Here is a 14,865-nt window from a genome sequence, read left to right as displayed (position 1 = left end):
GTTCAAATACTATTTGAAATCTTTCAAATACTTTGAGCATTTGCTCTACTCTGCCTAAATGGCCAGATAGGTGGATTTGCACTTTTGTGACTATTCTATTGGTTTCATTGCACCAGTTAAGCGCAATCTATCCCAGATAAAGTATTTGAAATGATTTCAAATAGTATTTTAACACAGGTCTGCTCAGCAGTGGTAGTAATAATGTAGAAAGCTAGCGAGGAGAGGTATAAGCAGGAGACCCACATGCGGTAGAGCACAGCTAGACGTACAGGGCTATTGATGAGGGCTGAACACAGAGCACTTCTGTGAAACATTAGACACGGGCTAGGCACATACCCACATGTGCACACACACAAACATACACATCTGCACGCACACACGCATGCACACGCACGCATGTACACACACACAACAGTACTGATGATGGGTGTACTGTTGCTTCATGCGTTGTATACATGTGTTTACTGTGACTGTCACCCTGATATTGGCTACTAGGTCGTTACTCCCCTTACGTTGGGTTAGTAGTGCTTGGCAAGCGGGGGAAAAGTGCACTGTGTCCAGGTTTTGTTGCCATTCATGCCCTTCCTATTGAGTAGTAGACTGTATATACTGTATGTATCAAGGGGCCCTCTAGATGGTTATCAATACTAGTTATTTCTTGTGTATGCTGCTATTCTACTTGAAATAAAATCATGGGAGGGAAAAATGACCATGTTAGCTTTTGCTGGTGACCATGATACAGCTGCCGGCAGGCACATCTATACAACACCACGCTGGTCGCCGACTTATCAACTCGTTGTGCAGCCCAATCAGCCATGCAAAACGGTCTTAAGTGGCAACAAATCTGCCCAATTAATTAATTTGCTTTTTCATACACCCACTCCTTTCGACACACCTACTCAATCCATACTCTGGTCGACATCTTGGACTACCCATACATGGTGCTGAGGGCTAAGTGGAGAGAATAGTGTTAACATGAGATCATCATCATACTATCAGATCCCAGTCAAGCTACACATTACAATGCTCATTCACAATCACACAGTCAGCACAGGAGTGAGGAGAAATCCTTTACATTTTATACACAATTTCTTAATTACATGAGACGATCAGATAGCAGCCTCTACAACACATTAGAGTGAATATTTATTCACAGAATAAGCATGATGAGTAGAAATGCTTTCACAAGGTCAATGGCATTTCTTAAGGTCAGATGTAGGTTTTGCTATTCACTTATTCCCATCAGAGTGGTTTGTAGGAGTGTCAGAATAACAGAGGATGTTGTTTTTTCAATAAGCATTTGACCTAAGTGATGATTGATCAAATATTTATGAGATGATGAATCCAGCTGAACAGATTGTTCCCATTGTTCCAGAGTGGCATTTAGAGAGAGAGAGAGAGAGAGAGGAAACGAGCTGATGGGCGCCCGAGCTCCTCCAAAAGAAATCTAATTAGAAATGGAGTAGATAAACATAGATTTTTTTTTCGCAAGGACTTATACAGGATACTACCCTCTACATCAAAACCTTCACTCCAAATCCAACTTCCAAACCTACAACCTTGATTTTGGACAAAATTACCTGGAACGATTCCAAAACGTTGGGCTGGCAGGTAGCCTAGTGGTTAGAGTGTTGGGCCAGTAACCGAAAGGTTGCTGGATTGAATCCCTGAGCGGACAAGGTAAAAATCAGTCATTCTGCCCCTGAACAAGGCAGTTAACCCACTGATCCTAGGCCGTCATTGGGGAATAAGAATTTGTTTTTAACTGACTTGCATAGTTAAATAAAGGTAAAATAAAAAACTACCAATGACTATGAAGGAAAAATGTATAGCAAACCAAAACCTGCAGAAGAAACACAGCAGAAACCTAAAAATACCATCCAACCCAAAACTGGGTGAGTAATGTTCAGTCTGAAGCTACTTCTGAAGCCAAAAGGTTAACGACAATAATCTCTAGGTAATTTTGTTATATAAAGCGGAGTAGAAAAGGCTACTAAGCTTCTAGGACAGAACAGACCCGGCTGCAACTTCAATTAGCACTGAAGTGTGAAGTTCGATGTGTGAAAACTCTTGAGCCCAACAATGGCAGCAGAGTTTCACAGCCTCCCCCACCCAAATGCAGAGGCCTTTGAAGCTCCCTGCTCCATGGCTTCCCCCTGTGCAGAAGTCACCACAGTACCCCTTGGATAAAAAAATAAAATAACACTGCACTCAATAAGTACAAAGAGAAGCTCCTCGCGGACAATCCAGAGAAACTATTTTTTGACTGGTACAAAGAGGGGAATGTAAGCAACTTAATTTTCCCCACAGACCATCCCCTGCCATGGCACAGGGTATAAGAGTACACTACTCCTATATCAAGAGGGTGTACAACGTGTACAAGTCTGGGACAGTAATGGTACAGGGAATCTTTATACAGTTTCAGCAGGACTTTCACAGAATCAAAGAGAGAGCACAGCAGGAAAAGCTTTCTCTTAGTGACGACTCCCTCATCCTGAGTGAGTCTGATCACACCTTATCCTACAACTGCCCTGCAGACGAACAGCCCGAAGAGGAGAGTCACTCCCTCCCAGGACAACTGCACTGCTCCTCCATTGTTGAGAGAGATAAATTCACAGAGATGGAGAGAGAGATGGTGGAGCTCAGAAAGCTCGTCCACACACTCCAGACAGAACAAACACACAAAACAGACCAGCACAACAATACACCGCCAACAAGACCCGGAGGGCTGAAGGTGGAGATAGACGGCTGTCTGAGAGAGCTGGCTGCACCCAGCAACTGAGGTGAGAGAACTCAAACAAGAGAGAAAGGAACACACAGCCCAGCTAACAGCACTGAAGGAGGGGAGGAACACACTGCCCAGCTAACAGCACTGAAGGAGGGGAGGAACACACTGCCCAGCTAACAGCACTGAAGGAGGAGAGAGAGGGACACACAGCCCAGCTAACAGCACTGAAGGAGGAGAGAGAGGGACACACAGCCCAGCTAACAGCACTGAAGGAGGAGAGAGAGGAACACACAGCCCAGCTAACAGCACTCAAGGAGGAGAGAGAGGAACACACTGCCCAGCTAACAGCACTGAAGGAGGAGAGAGAGGAACACACAGCCCAGCTAACCGCACTGAAGGAGGGGAGAGAGGGACACACAGCCCAGCTAACAGCACTGAAGGAGGAGAGAGAGGAACACACAGCCCAGCTAACCGCACTGAAGGAGGGGAGAGAGGAACACACTGCCCAGCTAACAGCACTGAAGGAGGGGAGAGAGGAACACACAGCCCATCTAACAGCAATGAAGGAGGAGAGGAACACACTGCCCAGCTAACAGCACTCAAGGAGGAGAGGAACACACTGCCCAGCTAACAGCACTGAAGGAGGAGAGAGAGGGACACACAGCCCAGCTAACAGCACTGAAGGAGGAGAGAGAGGGACACACAGCCCAGCTAACAGCACTGAAGGAGGAGAGAGAGGGACACACAGCCCAGCTAACAGCACTGAAGGAGGGGAGGAACACACTGCCCAGCTAACAGCACTGAAGGAGGAGAGAGAGGGACACACAGCCCAGCTAACAGCACTGAAGGAGGAGAGAGAGGGACACACAGCCCAGCTAACAGCACTGAAGGAGGAGAGAGAGGGACACACAGCCCAGCTAACAGCACTGAAGGAGGAGAGAGAGGAACACACAGCCCAGCTAACAGCACTGAAGGAGGGGAGAGAGGGACACACTGACCAGCTAACAGCACTGAAGGAGGAGAGAGAGGGACACATAGCCCAGCTAACAGCACTGAAGGAGGGGAGAGAGGGACACATAGCCCAGCTAACAGCACTGAAGGAGGGGAGAGAGGAACACACTGCCCAGCTAACAGCACTGAAGGAGGAGAGAGAGGGACACACAGCCCAGCTAACAGCGCTCAAGGAGGTGAGGCACACACTGCCCAGCTAACAGCTCTGAAGGAGGAGAGAGAGGGACACACAGCCCAGCTAACAGCACTCAGGGAGGAGAGGAACACACTGCCCAGCTAACAGCACTGAAGGAGGAGAGAGAGGGACACACTGCCCAGCTAACAGCACAGAAGGAGGAGAGGAACACACTGCCCAGCTAACAGCACTGAAGGAGGAGAGAGAGGGACACACAGCCCAGCTAACAGCACTGAAGGAGGAGAGAGAGGGACACACAGCCCAGCTAACAGCACTGAAGGAGGAGAGAGAGGAACACACAGCCCAGCTAACAGTACTGAAGGAGGAGAGAGAGGAGCACACAGCCCAGGTAACAGCACTGAAGGAGGAGAGAGAGGAACACACTGCCCAGCTAACAGCACTGAAGGAGGAGAGAGAGGGACACACAGCCCAGCTAACAGCACTCAAGGAGGAGAGAGAGGGACACACAGTCCAGCTAACAGCAATGAAGGAGGAGAGAGAGGGACACACAGCCCAGCTAACAGCACTGAAGGAGGAGAGAGAGGGACACACAGCCCAGCTAACAGCACTGAAGGAGGAGAGAGAGGGACACACTGCCCAGCTAACAGCACTGAAGGAGGAGAGAGAGGGACACACAGCCCAGCTAACAGCACTGAAGGAGTAGAGAGAGGAACACACAGCCCAGCTAACAGCACTGAAGGAGGGGAGAGAGGGACACACTGCCCAGCTAACAGCACTGAAGGAGGAGAGAGAGGGACACACAGCCCAGCTAACAGCGCTCAAGGAGGAGAGAGAGGAACACACAGCCCAGCTAACAGCACTGAAGGAGGAGAGAGAGGGACACATAGCCCAGCTAACAGCACTGAAGGAGGAGAGAGAGGAACACACAGCCCAGCTAACAGCACTGAAGGAGGAGAGAGAGGGACACACTGCCCAGCTAACAGCACTGAAGGAGGAGAGAGAGGAACACATAGCCCAGCTAACAGCACTGAAGGAGGAGAGAGGGACACACAGCCCAGCTAACAGCACTGAAGGAGGAGAGAGAGGGACACACTGCCCAGCTAACAGCACTGAAGGAGGAGAGAGAGGGACACACTGCCCAGCTAACAGCACTGAAGGAGGAGAGAGAGGGACACACTGCCCAGCTAACAGCACAGAAGGAGGAGAGAGAGGAACACACAGCCCAGCTAACAGCACTGAAGGAGGAGAGAGAGGGACACATAGCCCAGCTAACAGCACTGAAGGAGGAAAGAGAGGGACACACAGCCCAGCTAACAGCACTGAAGGAGGAGAGAGAGGGACACACTGCCCAGCTAACAGCACAGAAGGAGGAGAGAGAGGAACACACAGCCCAGCTAACAGCACTGAAGGAGGAGAGAGAGGGACACACTGCCCAGCTAACAGCACAGAAGGAGGAGAGGAACACACTGCCCAGCTAACAGCACTGAAGGAGGAGAGAGAGGGACACACAGCCCAGCTAACAGCACTGAAGGAGGAGAGAGAGGGACACACAGCCCAGCTAACAGCACTCAAGGAGGAGAGGAACACACTGCCCAGCTAACAGCACTGAAGGAGGAGAGAGAGGGACACACAGCCCAGCTAACAGCACTGAAGGAGGAGAGAGAGGGACACACAGTCCAGCTAACAGCACTGAAGGAGGAGAGAGGGACACACAACCCAGCTAACAGCACTGAAGGAGGAGAGAGAGGAACACACAGCCCAGCTAACAGCACTGAAGGAGGAGAGAGAGGAACACACAGCCCAGCTAACCGCACTGAAGGAGGGGAGAGAGGAACACACTGCCCAGCTATCAGCATTGAAGGAGGAGAGAGAGGGACACACAGCCCAGCTAACAGCACTGAAGGATGAGAGAGAGGAACACACAGCCCAGCTAACAGTACTGAAGGAGGAGAGGAACACACAGCCCAGCTAACAGCTCTGAAGGAGGAGAGAAAGGGACACACAGCCCAGCTAACAGCACAGAAGGAGGAGAGGAACACACTGCCCAGCTAACAGCACTGAAGGAGGAGAGAGGGACACACAGCCCAGCTAACAGCACTGAAGGAGGAGAGAGAGGAACACACAGCCCAGCTAACAGCACTAAAGGAGGAGAGAGAGGGACACACAGCCCAGCTAACAGCACTGAAGGATTAGAGAGAGGAACACACTGCCCAGCTAACAGCACTGAAGGAGGAGAGAGAGGGACACACAGCCCAGCTAACAGCACTCAAGGCGGAGAGGAACACACTGCCCAGCTAACAGCTCTGAAGGAGGAGAGGAACACACTGCCCAGCTAACAGCACTCAAGGAGGAGAGGAACACACAGCCCAGCTAACAGCACTCAAGGCGGAGAGGAACACACTGCCCAGCTAACAGCTCTGAAGGAGGAGAGGAACACACTGCCCAGCTAACAGCACTGAAGGAGGAGAGAGAGGGACACACTGCCCAGCTAACAGCACAGAAGGAGGAGAGGAACACACTGCCCAGCAAACAGCACTGAAGGAGGAGAGAGAGGGACACACAGCCCAGCTAACAGCACTGAAGGAGGAGAGAGAGGGACACACAGCCCAGCTAACAGCACTGAAGGAGGAGAGAGAGGAATACATAGCCCAGCTAACAGCACTGAAGGAGGAGAGAGAGGGACACACAGCCCAGCTAAAAGCACTGAAGGATTAGAGAGAGGAACACACTGCCCAGCTAACAGCACTGAAGGAGGAGAGAGAGGGACACACAGCCCAGCTAACAGCACTCAAGGCGGAGAGGAACACACTGCCCAGCTAACAGCTCTGAAGGAGGAGAGGAACACACTGCCCAGCTAACAGCACTCAAGGAGGAGAGGAACACACAGCCCAGCTAACAGCACTCAAGGCGGAGAGGAACACACTGCCCAGCTAACAGCTCTGAAGGAGGAGAGGAACACACTGCCCAGCTAACAGCACTGAAGGAGGAGAGAGAGGGACACACTGCCCAGCTAACAGCACAGAAGGAGGAGAGGAACACACTGCCCAGCAAACAGCACTGAAGGAGGAGAGAGAGGGACACACAGCCCAGCTAACAGCACTGAAGGAGGAGAGAGAGGGACACACAGCCCAGCTAACAGCACTGAAGGAGGAGAGAGAGGAATACATAGCCCAGCTAACAGCACTGAAGGAGGAGAGAGAGGGACACACAGCCCAGCTAACAGCACTGAAGGAGGAGAGAGAGGAATACATAGCCCAGCTAACAGCACTGAAGGAGGAGAGAGAGGAACACACAGCCCAGCTAACAGCACTGAAGGAGGAGAGAGAGGAACACACTGCCCAGCTAACAGCACTGAAGGAGTAGAGAGAGGGACACACAGCCCAGCTAACAGCACTCAAGGAGGAGAGGAACACACTGCCCAGCTAACAGCACTGAAGGAGGAGAGAGAGGGACACACAGCCCAGCTAACAGCACTGAAGGAGGAGAGAGAGGGACACACAGTCCAGCTAACAGCACTGAAGGAGGAGAGAGAGGGACACACTGCCCAGCTAACAGCACTGAAGGAGTAGAGAGAGGAACACACAGCCCAGCTAACAGCACTGAAGGAGGGGAGAGAGGGACACACTGCCCAGCTAACAGCACTGAAGGAGGAGAGAGAGGGACACACAGCCCAGCTAACAGCGCTCAAGGAGGAGAGAGAGGAACACACAGCCCAGCTAACAGCACTGAAGGAGGAGAGAGAGGGACACATAGCCCAGCTAACAGCACTGAAGGAGGAGAGAGAGGAACACACAGCCCAGCTAACAGCACTGAAGGAGGAGAGAGAGGGACACACTGCCCAGCTAACAGCACTGAAGGAGGAGAGAGAGGGACACACTGCCCAGCTAACAGCACAGAAGGAGGAGAGAGAGGAACACACAGCCCAGCTAACAGCACTGAAGGAGGAGAGAGAGGGACACATAGCCCAGCTAACAGCACTGAAGGAGGAAAGAGAGGGACACACAGCCCAGCTAACAGCACTGAAGGAGGAGAGAGAGGGACACACTGCCCAGCTAACAGCACAGAAGGAGGAGAGAGAGGAACACACAGCCCAGCTAACAGCACTGAAGGAGGAGAGAGAGGGACACATAGCCCAGCTAACAGCACTGAAGGAGGAGAGAGAGGAACACACAGCCCAGCTAACAGCACTGAAGGAGGAGAGAGAGGGACACACAGCCCAGCTAACCGCACTGAAGGAGGGGAGAGAGGAACACACTGCCCAGCTATCAGCATTGAAGGAGGAGAGAGAGGGACACACAGCCCAGCTAACAGCACTGAAGGATGAGAGAGAGGAACACACAGCCCAGCTAACAGTACTGAAGGAGGAGAGGAACACACAGCCCAGCTAACAGCTCTGAAGGAGGAGAGAAAGGGACACACAGCCCAGCTAACAGCACAGAAGGAGGAGAGGAACACACTGCCCAGCTAACAGCACTGAAGGAGGAGAGAGGGACACACAGCCCAGCTAACAGCACTGAAGGAGGAGAGAGAGGAACACACAGCCCAGCTAACAGCACTAAAGGAGGAGAGAGAGGGACACACAGCCCAGCTAACAGCACTGAAGGATTAGAGAGAGGAACACACTGCCCAGCTAACAGCACTGAAGGAGGAGAGAGAGGGACACACAGCCCAGCTAACAGCACTCAAGGCGGAGAGGAACACACTGCCCAGCTAACATCTCTTAAGGAGGAGAGGAACACACTGCCCAGCTAACAGCACTCAAGGAGGAGAGGAACACACAGCCCAGCTAACAGCACTCAAGGCGGAGAGGAACACACTGCCCAGCTAACAGCTCTGAAGGAGGAGAGGAACACACTGCCCAGCTAACAGCACTGAAGGAGGAGAGAGAGGGACACACTGCCCAGCTAACAGCACAGAAGGAGGAGAGGAACACACTGCCCAGCTAACAGCACTGAAGGAGGAGAGAGAGGGACACACAGCCCAGCTAACAGCACTGAAGGAGGAGAGAGAGGGACACACAGCCCAGCTAACAGCACTGAAGGAGGAGAGAGAGGAATACATAGCCCAGCTAACAGCACTGAAGGAGGAGAGAGAGGAACACACAGCCCAGCTAACAGCACTGAAGGAGGAGAGAGAGGAACACACTGCCCAGCTAACAGCACTGAAGGAGTAGAGAGAGGGACACACAGCCCAGCTAACAGCACTCAAGGAGGAGAGGAACACACTGCCCAGCTAACAGCACTGAAGGAGGAGAGAGAGGGACACACAGCCCAGCTAACAGCACTGAAGGAGGAGAGAGAGGGACACACAGTCCAGCTAACAGCACTGAAGGAGGAGAGAGAGGGACACACAGCCCAGCTAACAGCACTGAAGGAGTAGAGAGAGGAACACACATCCCAGCTAACAGCACTGAAGGAGGGGAGAGAGGGACACACTGCCCAGCTAACGGCACTGAAGGAGGAGAGAGAGGGACACACAGCCCAGCTAACAGCGCTCAAGGAGGAGAGAGAGGAACACACAGCCCAGCTAACAGCACTGAAGGAGGAGAGAGAGGGACACATAGCCCAGCTAACAGCACTGAAGGAGGAGAGAGAGGTACACACAGCCCAGCTAACAGCACTGAAGGAGGAGAGAGAGGGACACACTGCCCAGCTAACAGCACTGAAGGAGGAGAGAGAGGGACACATAGCCCAGCTAACAGCACTGAAGGAGGAGAGAGAGGAACACACAGCCCAGCTAACAGCACTGAAGGAGAAGGGAGAGGGACACACTGCCCAGCTAACAGCACTGAAGGAGGAGAGAGAGGGACACACTGCCCAGCTAACAGCACAGAAGGAGGAGAGAGAGGGACACACAGCCCAGCTAACAGCACTGAAGGAGGAGAGAGAGGGACACATAGCCCAGCTAACAGCACTGAAGGAGGAAAGAGAGGGACACACAGCCCAGCTAACAGCACTGAAGGAGGAGAGAGAGGGACACACTGCCCAGCTAACAGCACAGAAGGAGGAGAGAGAGGAACACACAGCCCAGCTAACAGCACTGAAGGAGGAGAGAGAGGGACACATAGCCCAGCTAACAGCACTGAAGGAGGAGAGAGAGGAACACACAGCCCAGCTAACAGCACTGAAGGAGGAGAGAGAGGGACACACTGCCCAGCTAACAGCACAGAAGGAGGAGAGGAACACACTGCCCAGCTAACAGCACTGAAGGAGGAGAGAGAGGGACACACAGCCCAGCTAACAGCACTGAAGGAGGAGAGAGAGGGACACACAGCCCAGCTAACAGCACTGAAGGAGGAGAGGAACACACTGCCCAGCTAACAGCACTGAAGGAGGAGAGAGAGGGACACACAGCCCAGCTAACAGCACTGAAGGAGGAGAGAGAGGGACACACAGTCCAGCTAACAGCACTGAAGGAGGAGAGAGAGGGACACACAACCCAGCTAACAGCACTGAAGGAGGAGAGAGAGGAACACACAGCCCAGCTAACAGCACTGAAGGAGGAGAGAGAGGAACACACAGCCCAGCTAACCGCACTGAAGGAGGGGAGAGAGGAACACACTGCCCAGCTATCAGCATTGAAGGAGGAGAGAGAAGGACACACAGCCCAGCTAACAGCACTCAAGGCGGAGAGGAACACACTGCCCAGCTAACAGCTCTGAAGGAGGAGAGGAACACACTGCCCAGCTAACAGCACTGAAGGAGGAGAGAGAGGGACACACTGCCCAGCTAACAGCACAGAAGGAGGAGAGGAACACACTGCCCAGCTAACAGCACTGAAGGAGGAGAGAGAGGGACACACAGCCCAGCTAACAGCACTGAAGGAGGAGAGAGAGGGACACACAGCCCAGCTAACAGCACTGAAGGAGGAGAGAGAGGAACACATAGCCCAGCTAACAGCACTGAAGGAGGAGAGAGAGGAACACACAGCCCAGCTAACAGCACTGAAGGAGGAGAGAGAGGAACACACTGCCCAGCTAACAGCACTGAAGGAGTAGAGAGAGGGACACACAGCCCAGCTAACAGCACTCAAGGAGGAGAGGAACACACTGCCCAGCTAACAGCACTGAAGGAGGAGAGAGAGGGACACACAGCCCAGCTAACAGCACTGAAGGAGGAGAGAGAGGGACACACAGTCCAGCTAACAGCACTGAAGGAGGAGAGAGAGGGACACACAGCCCAGCTAACAGCACTGAAGGAGGAGAGAGAGGGACACACTGCCCAGCTAACAGCACTGAAGGAGGAGAGAGAGGAACACACAGCCCAGCTAACCGCACTGAAGGAGGGGAGAGAGGAACACACTGTCCAGCTATCAGCACTGAAGGAGGAGAGAGAGGGACACACAGCCCAGCTAACAGCACTGAAGGAGGAGAGAGAGGCACACTGCCCAGCTAACAGTACTGAAGGAGGAGAGGAACACACAGCCCAGCTAACAGCTCTGAAGGAGGAGAGAAAGGGACACACAGCCCAGCTAACAGCACAGAAGGAGGAGAGGAACACACTGCACAGCTAACAGCACTGAAGGAGGAGAGAGGGACACACAGCCCAGCTAACAGCACTGAAGGAGGAGAGAGAGGAACACACAGCCCAGCTAACAGCACTGAAGGAGGAGAGAGAGGGACACACAGCCCAGCTAACAGCACTGAAGGATTAGAGAGAGGAACACACTGCCCAGCTAACAGCACTGAAGGAGGAGAGAGAGGGACACACAGCCCAGCTAACAGCACTCAAGGCGGAGAGGAACACACTGCCCAGCTAACAGCTCTGAAGGAGGAGAGGAACACATTGCCCAGCTAACAGCACTCAAGGAGGAGAGGAACACACAGCCCAGCTAACAGCACTCAAGGCAGAGAGGAACACACTGCCCAGCTAACAGCTCTGAAGGAGGAGAGGAACACACTGCCCAGCTAACAGCTCTGAAGGAGGAGAGGAACACACTGCCCAGCTAACAGCACTCAAGGAGGAGAGGAACACACTGCCCAGCTAACAGCTCTGAAGGAGGAGAGAGAGGGACACATAGCCCAGCTAACAGCACTGAAGGAGGAGAGAGAGGAGCACACTGCCCAGCTAACAACACTGAAGGAGGAGAGAGAGGGACACACAGCCCATCTAACAGCACTGAAGGAGGAGGTGACAAACTTGCGGTGTGACAGAGAGCAGGACACTCCCTCAGAGAAGCCAGCAGAACAGCCCACCTCAGACCTGGACCACAATGGGACAGACAACACAGGAACCACCAACCCAACAGACCCCACTCCCTCCTAACAGCCCCTCAAACGGCTCCCCCGATAGCCCTCCTGACATCTCCCACACATCCACCGAGGACAATGACTCAAATGTGACCCGTTTCAGGAAACTAGGCTCACTACTTCACACGTGATTTGAACGTAATCTTTTTTGGGGGATCAAAATTCGTTTTTTTGGCAGAAATGCCTTCTGGAACATGTGAACTTTCATGTGCCTTAATATCAAACTTGTATGCCTGTAAATACGAATACAATTGTTAAATTACGAGCCTAGAAAATGTCACACCCTGATCTGTTTCACCTGTCCTTGTGCTTGTCTCCACTCCCTCCAGGTGTCACCCTTATTTAAACCTGTGTTTTCTGTCTGTCTGTGCCAGTTCGCAAGCATTTCCCGGGACTGTTCGTCAAAACCTAATGTCTACCTGGCCCACCACTCCACCCTGGAATTGAACAGCCTTTACGACTAGGTCGACCTATACAAGGCAGCATTCCCAACTTTTGCCAGGACCCTGAAGGACGTCACCCTTACGCTCAGCCCCAGCACATCACACAGGAGCAACAGAGCAACGGACACCCCACCCAGACTAGCAAGACACCCTCCAAGACCTGCGAGACCCCCTCCCCAACGACCTGTACTGAGAGAACCCACGTGAAGAGGACCTACACCCAGACCACAGCATCACCAGCCACATCCTCAACCCCATCCAAAATAGCCGAGGCCTCCCCTTAAAAAACCTGGCAACATCCTATATAGCCCCCCCCAGATCAGACCTCAACAGAGAAAAATGTCCTCATCTGTGCTACCTACAGTATATCCCCCAATAGAATCTCCATACTTTAACAATGACAGCTTCTCCATCCAAGAGGGGGAGATCAACCATTTCCAGGCCCAGGGAGATGTACTAGTCTGTGGCGACCTAAATGCCAGAACTGGACAAGAACCTGACACTCTTAGCACACGGGGACAACCACCTACCTGGAAGTGACAGCATTCCCTCCCAAATATGCCCCCCTAGACACAACTATGACAAAACAATCAACAAAACAGGTCACAACTCCTGCAGCACTGACTCACGCAGGGTCTGTACATAGTCAATGGTAGGCTTCGAGGGGACTCTTAGACTAGGTACAGCTACAGCTCATCCCTTGGCAGTAGTATTGTAGATTACTGACCTCAACCCAGCTTCTCTCACAACGTTTACAGTCAGCCCACTGACACTCCTATCAGATCACAGCATAATAACAGTCTACTTGAAAAGAGCAATACTCAATCATGAGACATTAAGGGGGCAGCAGGTAGCCTAGTGGGGTGGCGGGTAGCCTAGTGGTTAGAGTGTTGGACTTGTAACTGAAAGGTTGCAAGATTGAATCCGCGAGCTGACAAGGTAAAAATCTGTCGTTCTGCCCTTGAACAAGGCAGTTAACCCCATGTTCCTAGGCCGTCATTGAAAATAAGAATTTGTTCTTAACTGACTTGCCTAGTTAAATAAAAATGTAATCCAAAGGAACTGCATAATATTAAGAAATGCTACAGATGGAAAGAAAGTGGTGTAGAAACCTACCCCCAAAAAACAGTTAGGCAACGAGTTCAATCCCTTTTAGACAACTTCCTGGACAAAACGTTTCACTGTATTAGTGAAGGTGTAAACTTGGCAGTAGAAAATCTAAATAGTATATTTGACGTCTCAGCTTTCCTATCAGTTCCAAAAACTTCAAGAAGACACCATAATTAACATCAATGACAAATGGTTAGATGAAGAATGCAATTGAGAAATCTATCCAACCAAAAACATAGCGACCCAGAATGCTTGAGCCTACGCCGTCATTATGGTGAATCACTAAAACAATACAGAAATAGACTACGGAAAAATAAGGAACAACATGTCAGAAATCAGCTCAATGTAATTAAAAACATCCATGGAATCTAACCACTTCTAGGAAAATTGGAACCCACTAAACAAAGAACAACACGAAGAGTTATCTATCCAAAATGGAGATGTATGGATAAAAAAACTTCTCCAATCTTTTTGACTCTGTAAAAAAGAACAAACAGCAAAAACGTATACATGTGTAACGATTCTCGTTGGTGGAAGGAGAGGAGGACCAAAATGCAGCGTGGTACGTATCCATAATAACTTTTAATGAGAATGAAAACAAAATACAAAAAGAACAAGAGAATCAAAATGAAAACCAAAACAGTCCCGAATGGTTAAAACGGAAAACAACTACCCACAACCCATAGTGGGAAAACAGGCTACCTAAGTATGATTCTCAATCAGAGACAACGATCGACACCTGCCTCTGATTGAGAACCATACTAGGCCAAACACATAGAAATATAACGTATAGAACAAAACATAGAAAAACAACATAGAATGCCCACCCCAACTCACGCCCTGACCAAACTAAAATAAAGACATAAAAAAGGAACTAAGGTCAGAACGTGACAACATGATCAAATACAAATCTTAGAATCAACTATTAAAGACTACCAGAACCCACTGGATTCGCCAATTACAATGAATGAAATACAGGACAAAACACAAACCCTCCAACCCAAAAAGGCCTGTGGTGTTGATGGTATACAGACCACAAATAAATAAATATACAGACCACAAATTCCAAATGGCTATACTCACTCTTTAACCTCATCCTCAGCTCTGGCATCTTCTCCAATATTTGGAGCCAAGGACTGATCACCCCAAAACACAAAAGTGGAGACAAATTTGACCCCAATAACTACTG

Source organism: Salvelinus fontinalis, chromosome 23, assembly GCF_029448725.1.
Source record: "Salvelinus fontinalis isolate EN_2023a chromosome 23, ASM2944872v1, whole genome shotgun sequence".
Taxonomy (NCBI): domain Eukaryota; kingdom Metazoa; phylum Chordata; class Actinopteri; order Salmoniformes; family Salmonidae; genus Salvelinus; species Salvelinus fontinalis.
The sequence above is the reverse complement of the archived record's forward strand: the minus strand, read 5'-3'. Positions refer to the sequence as shown.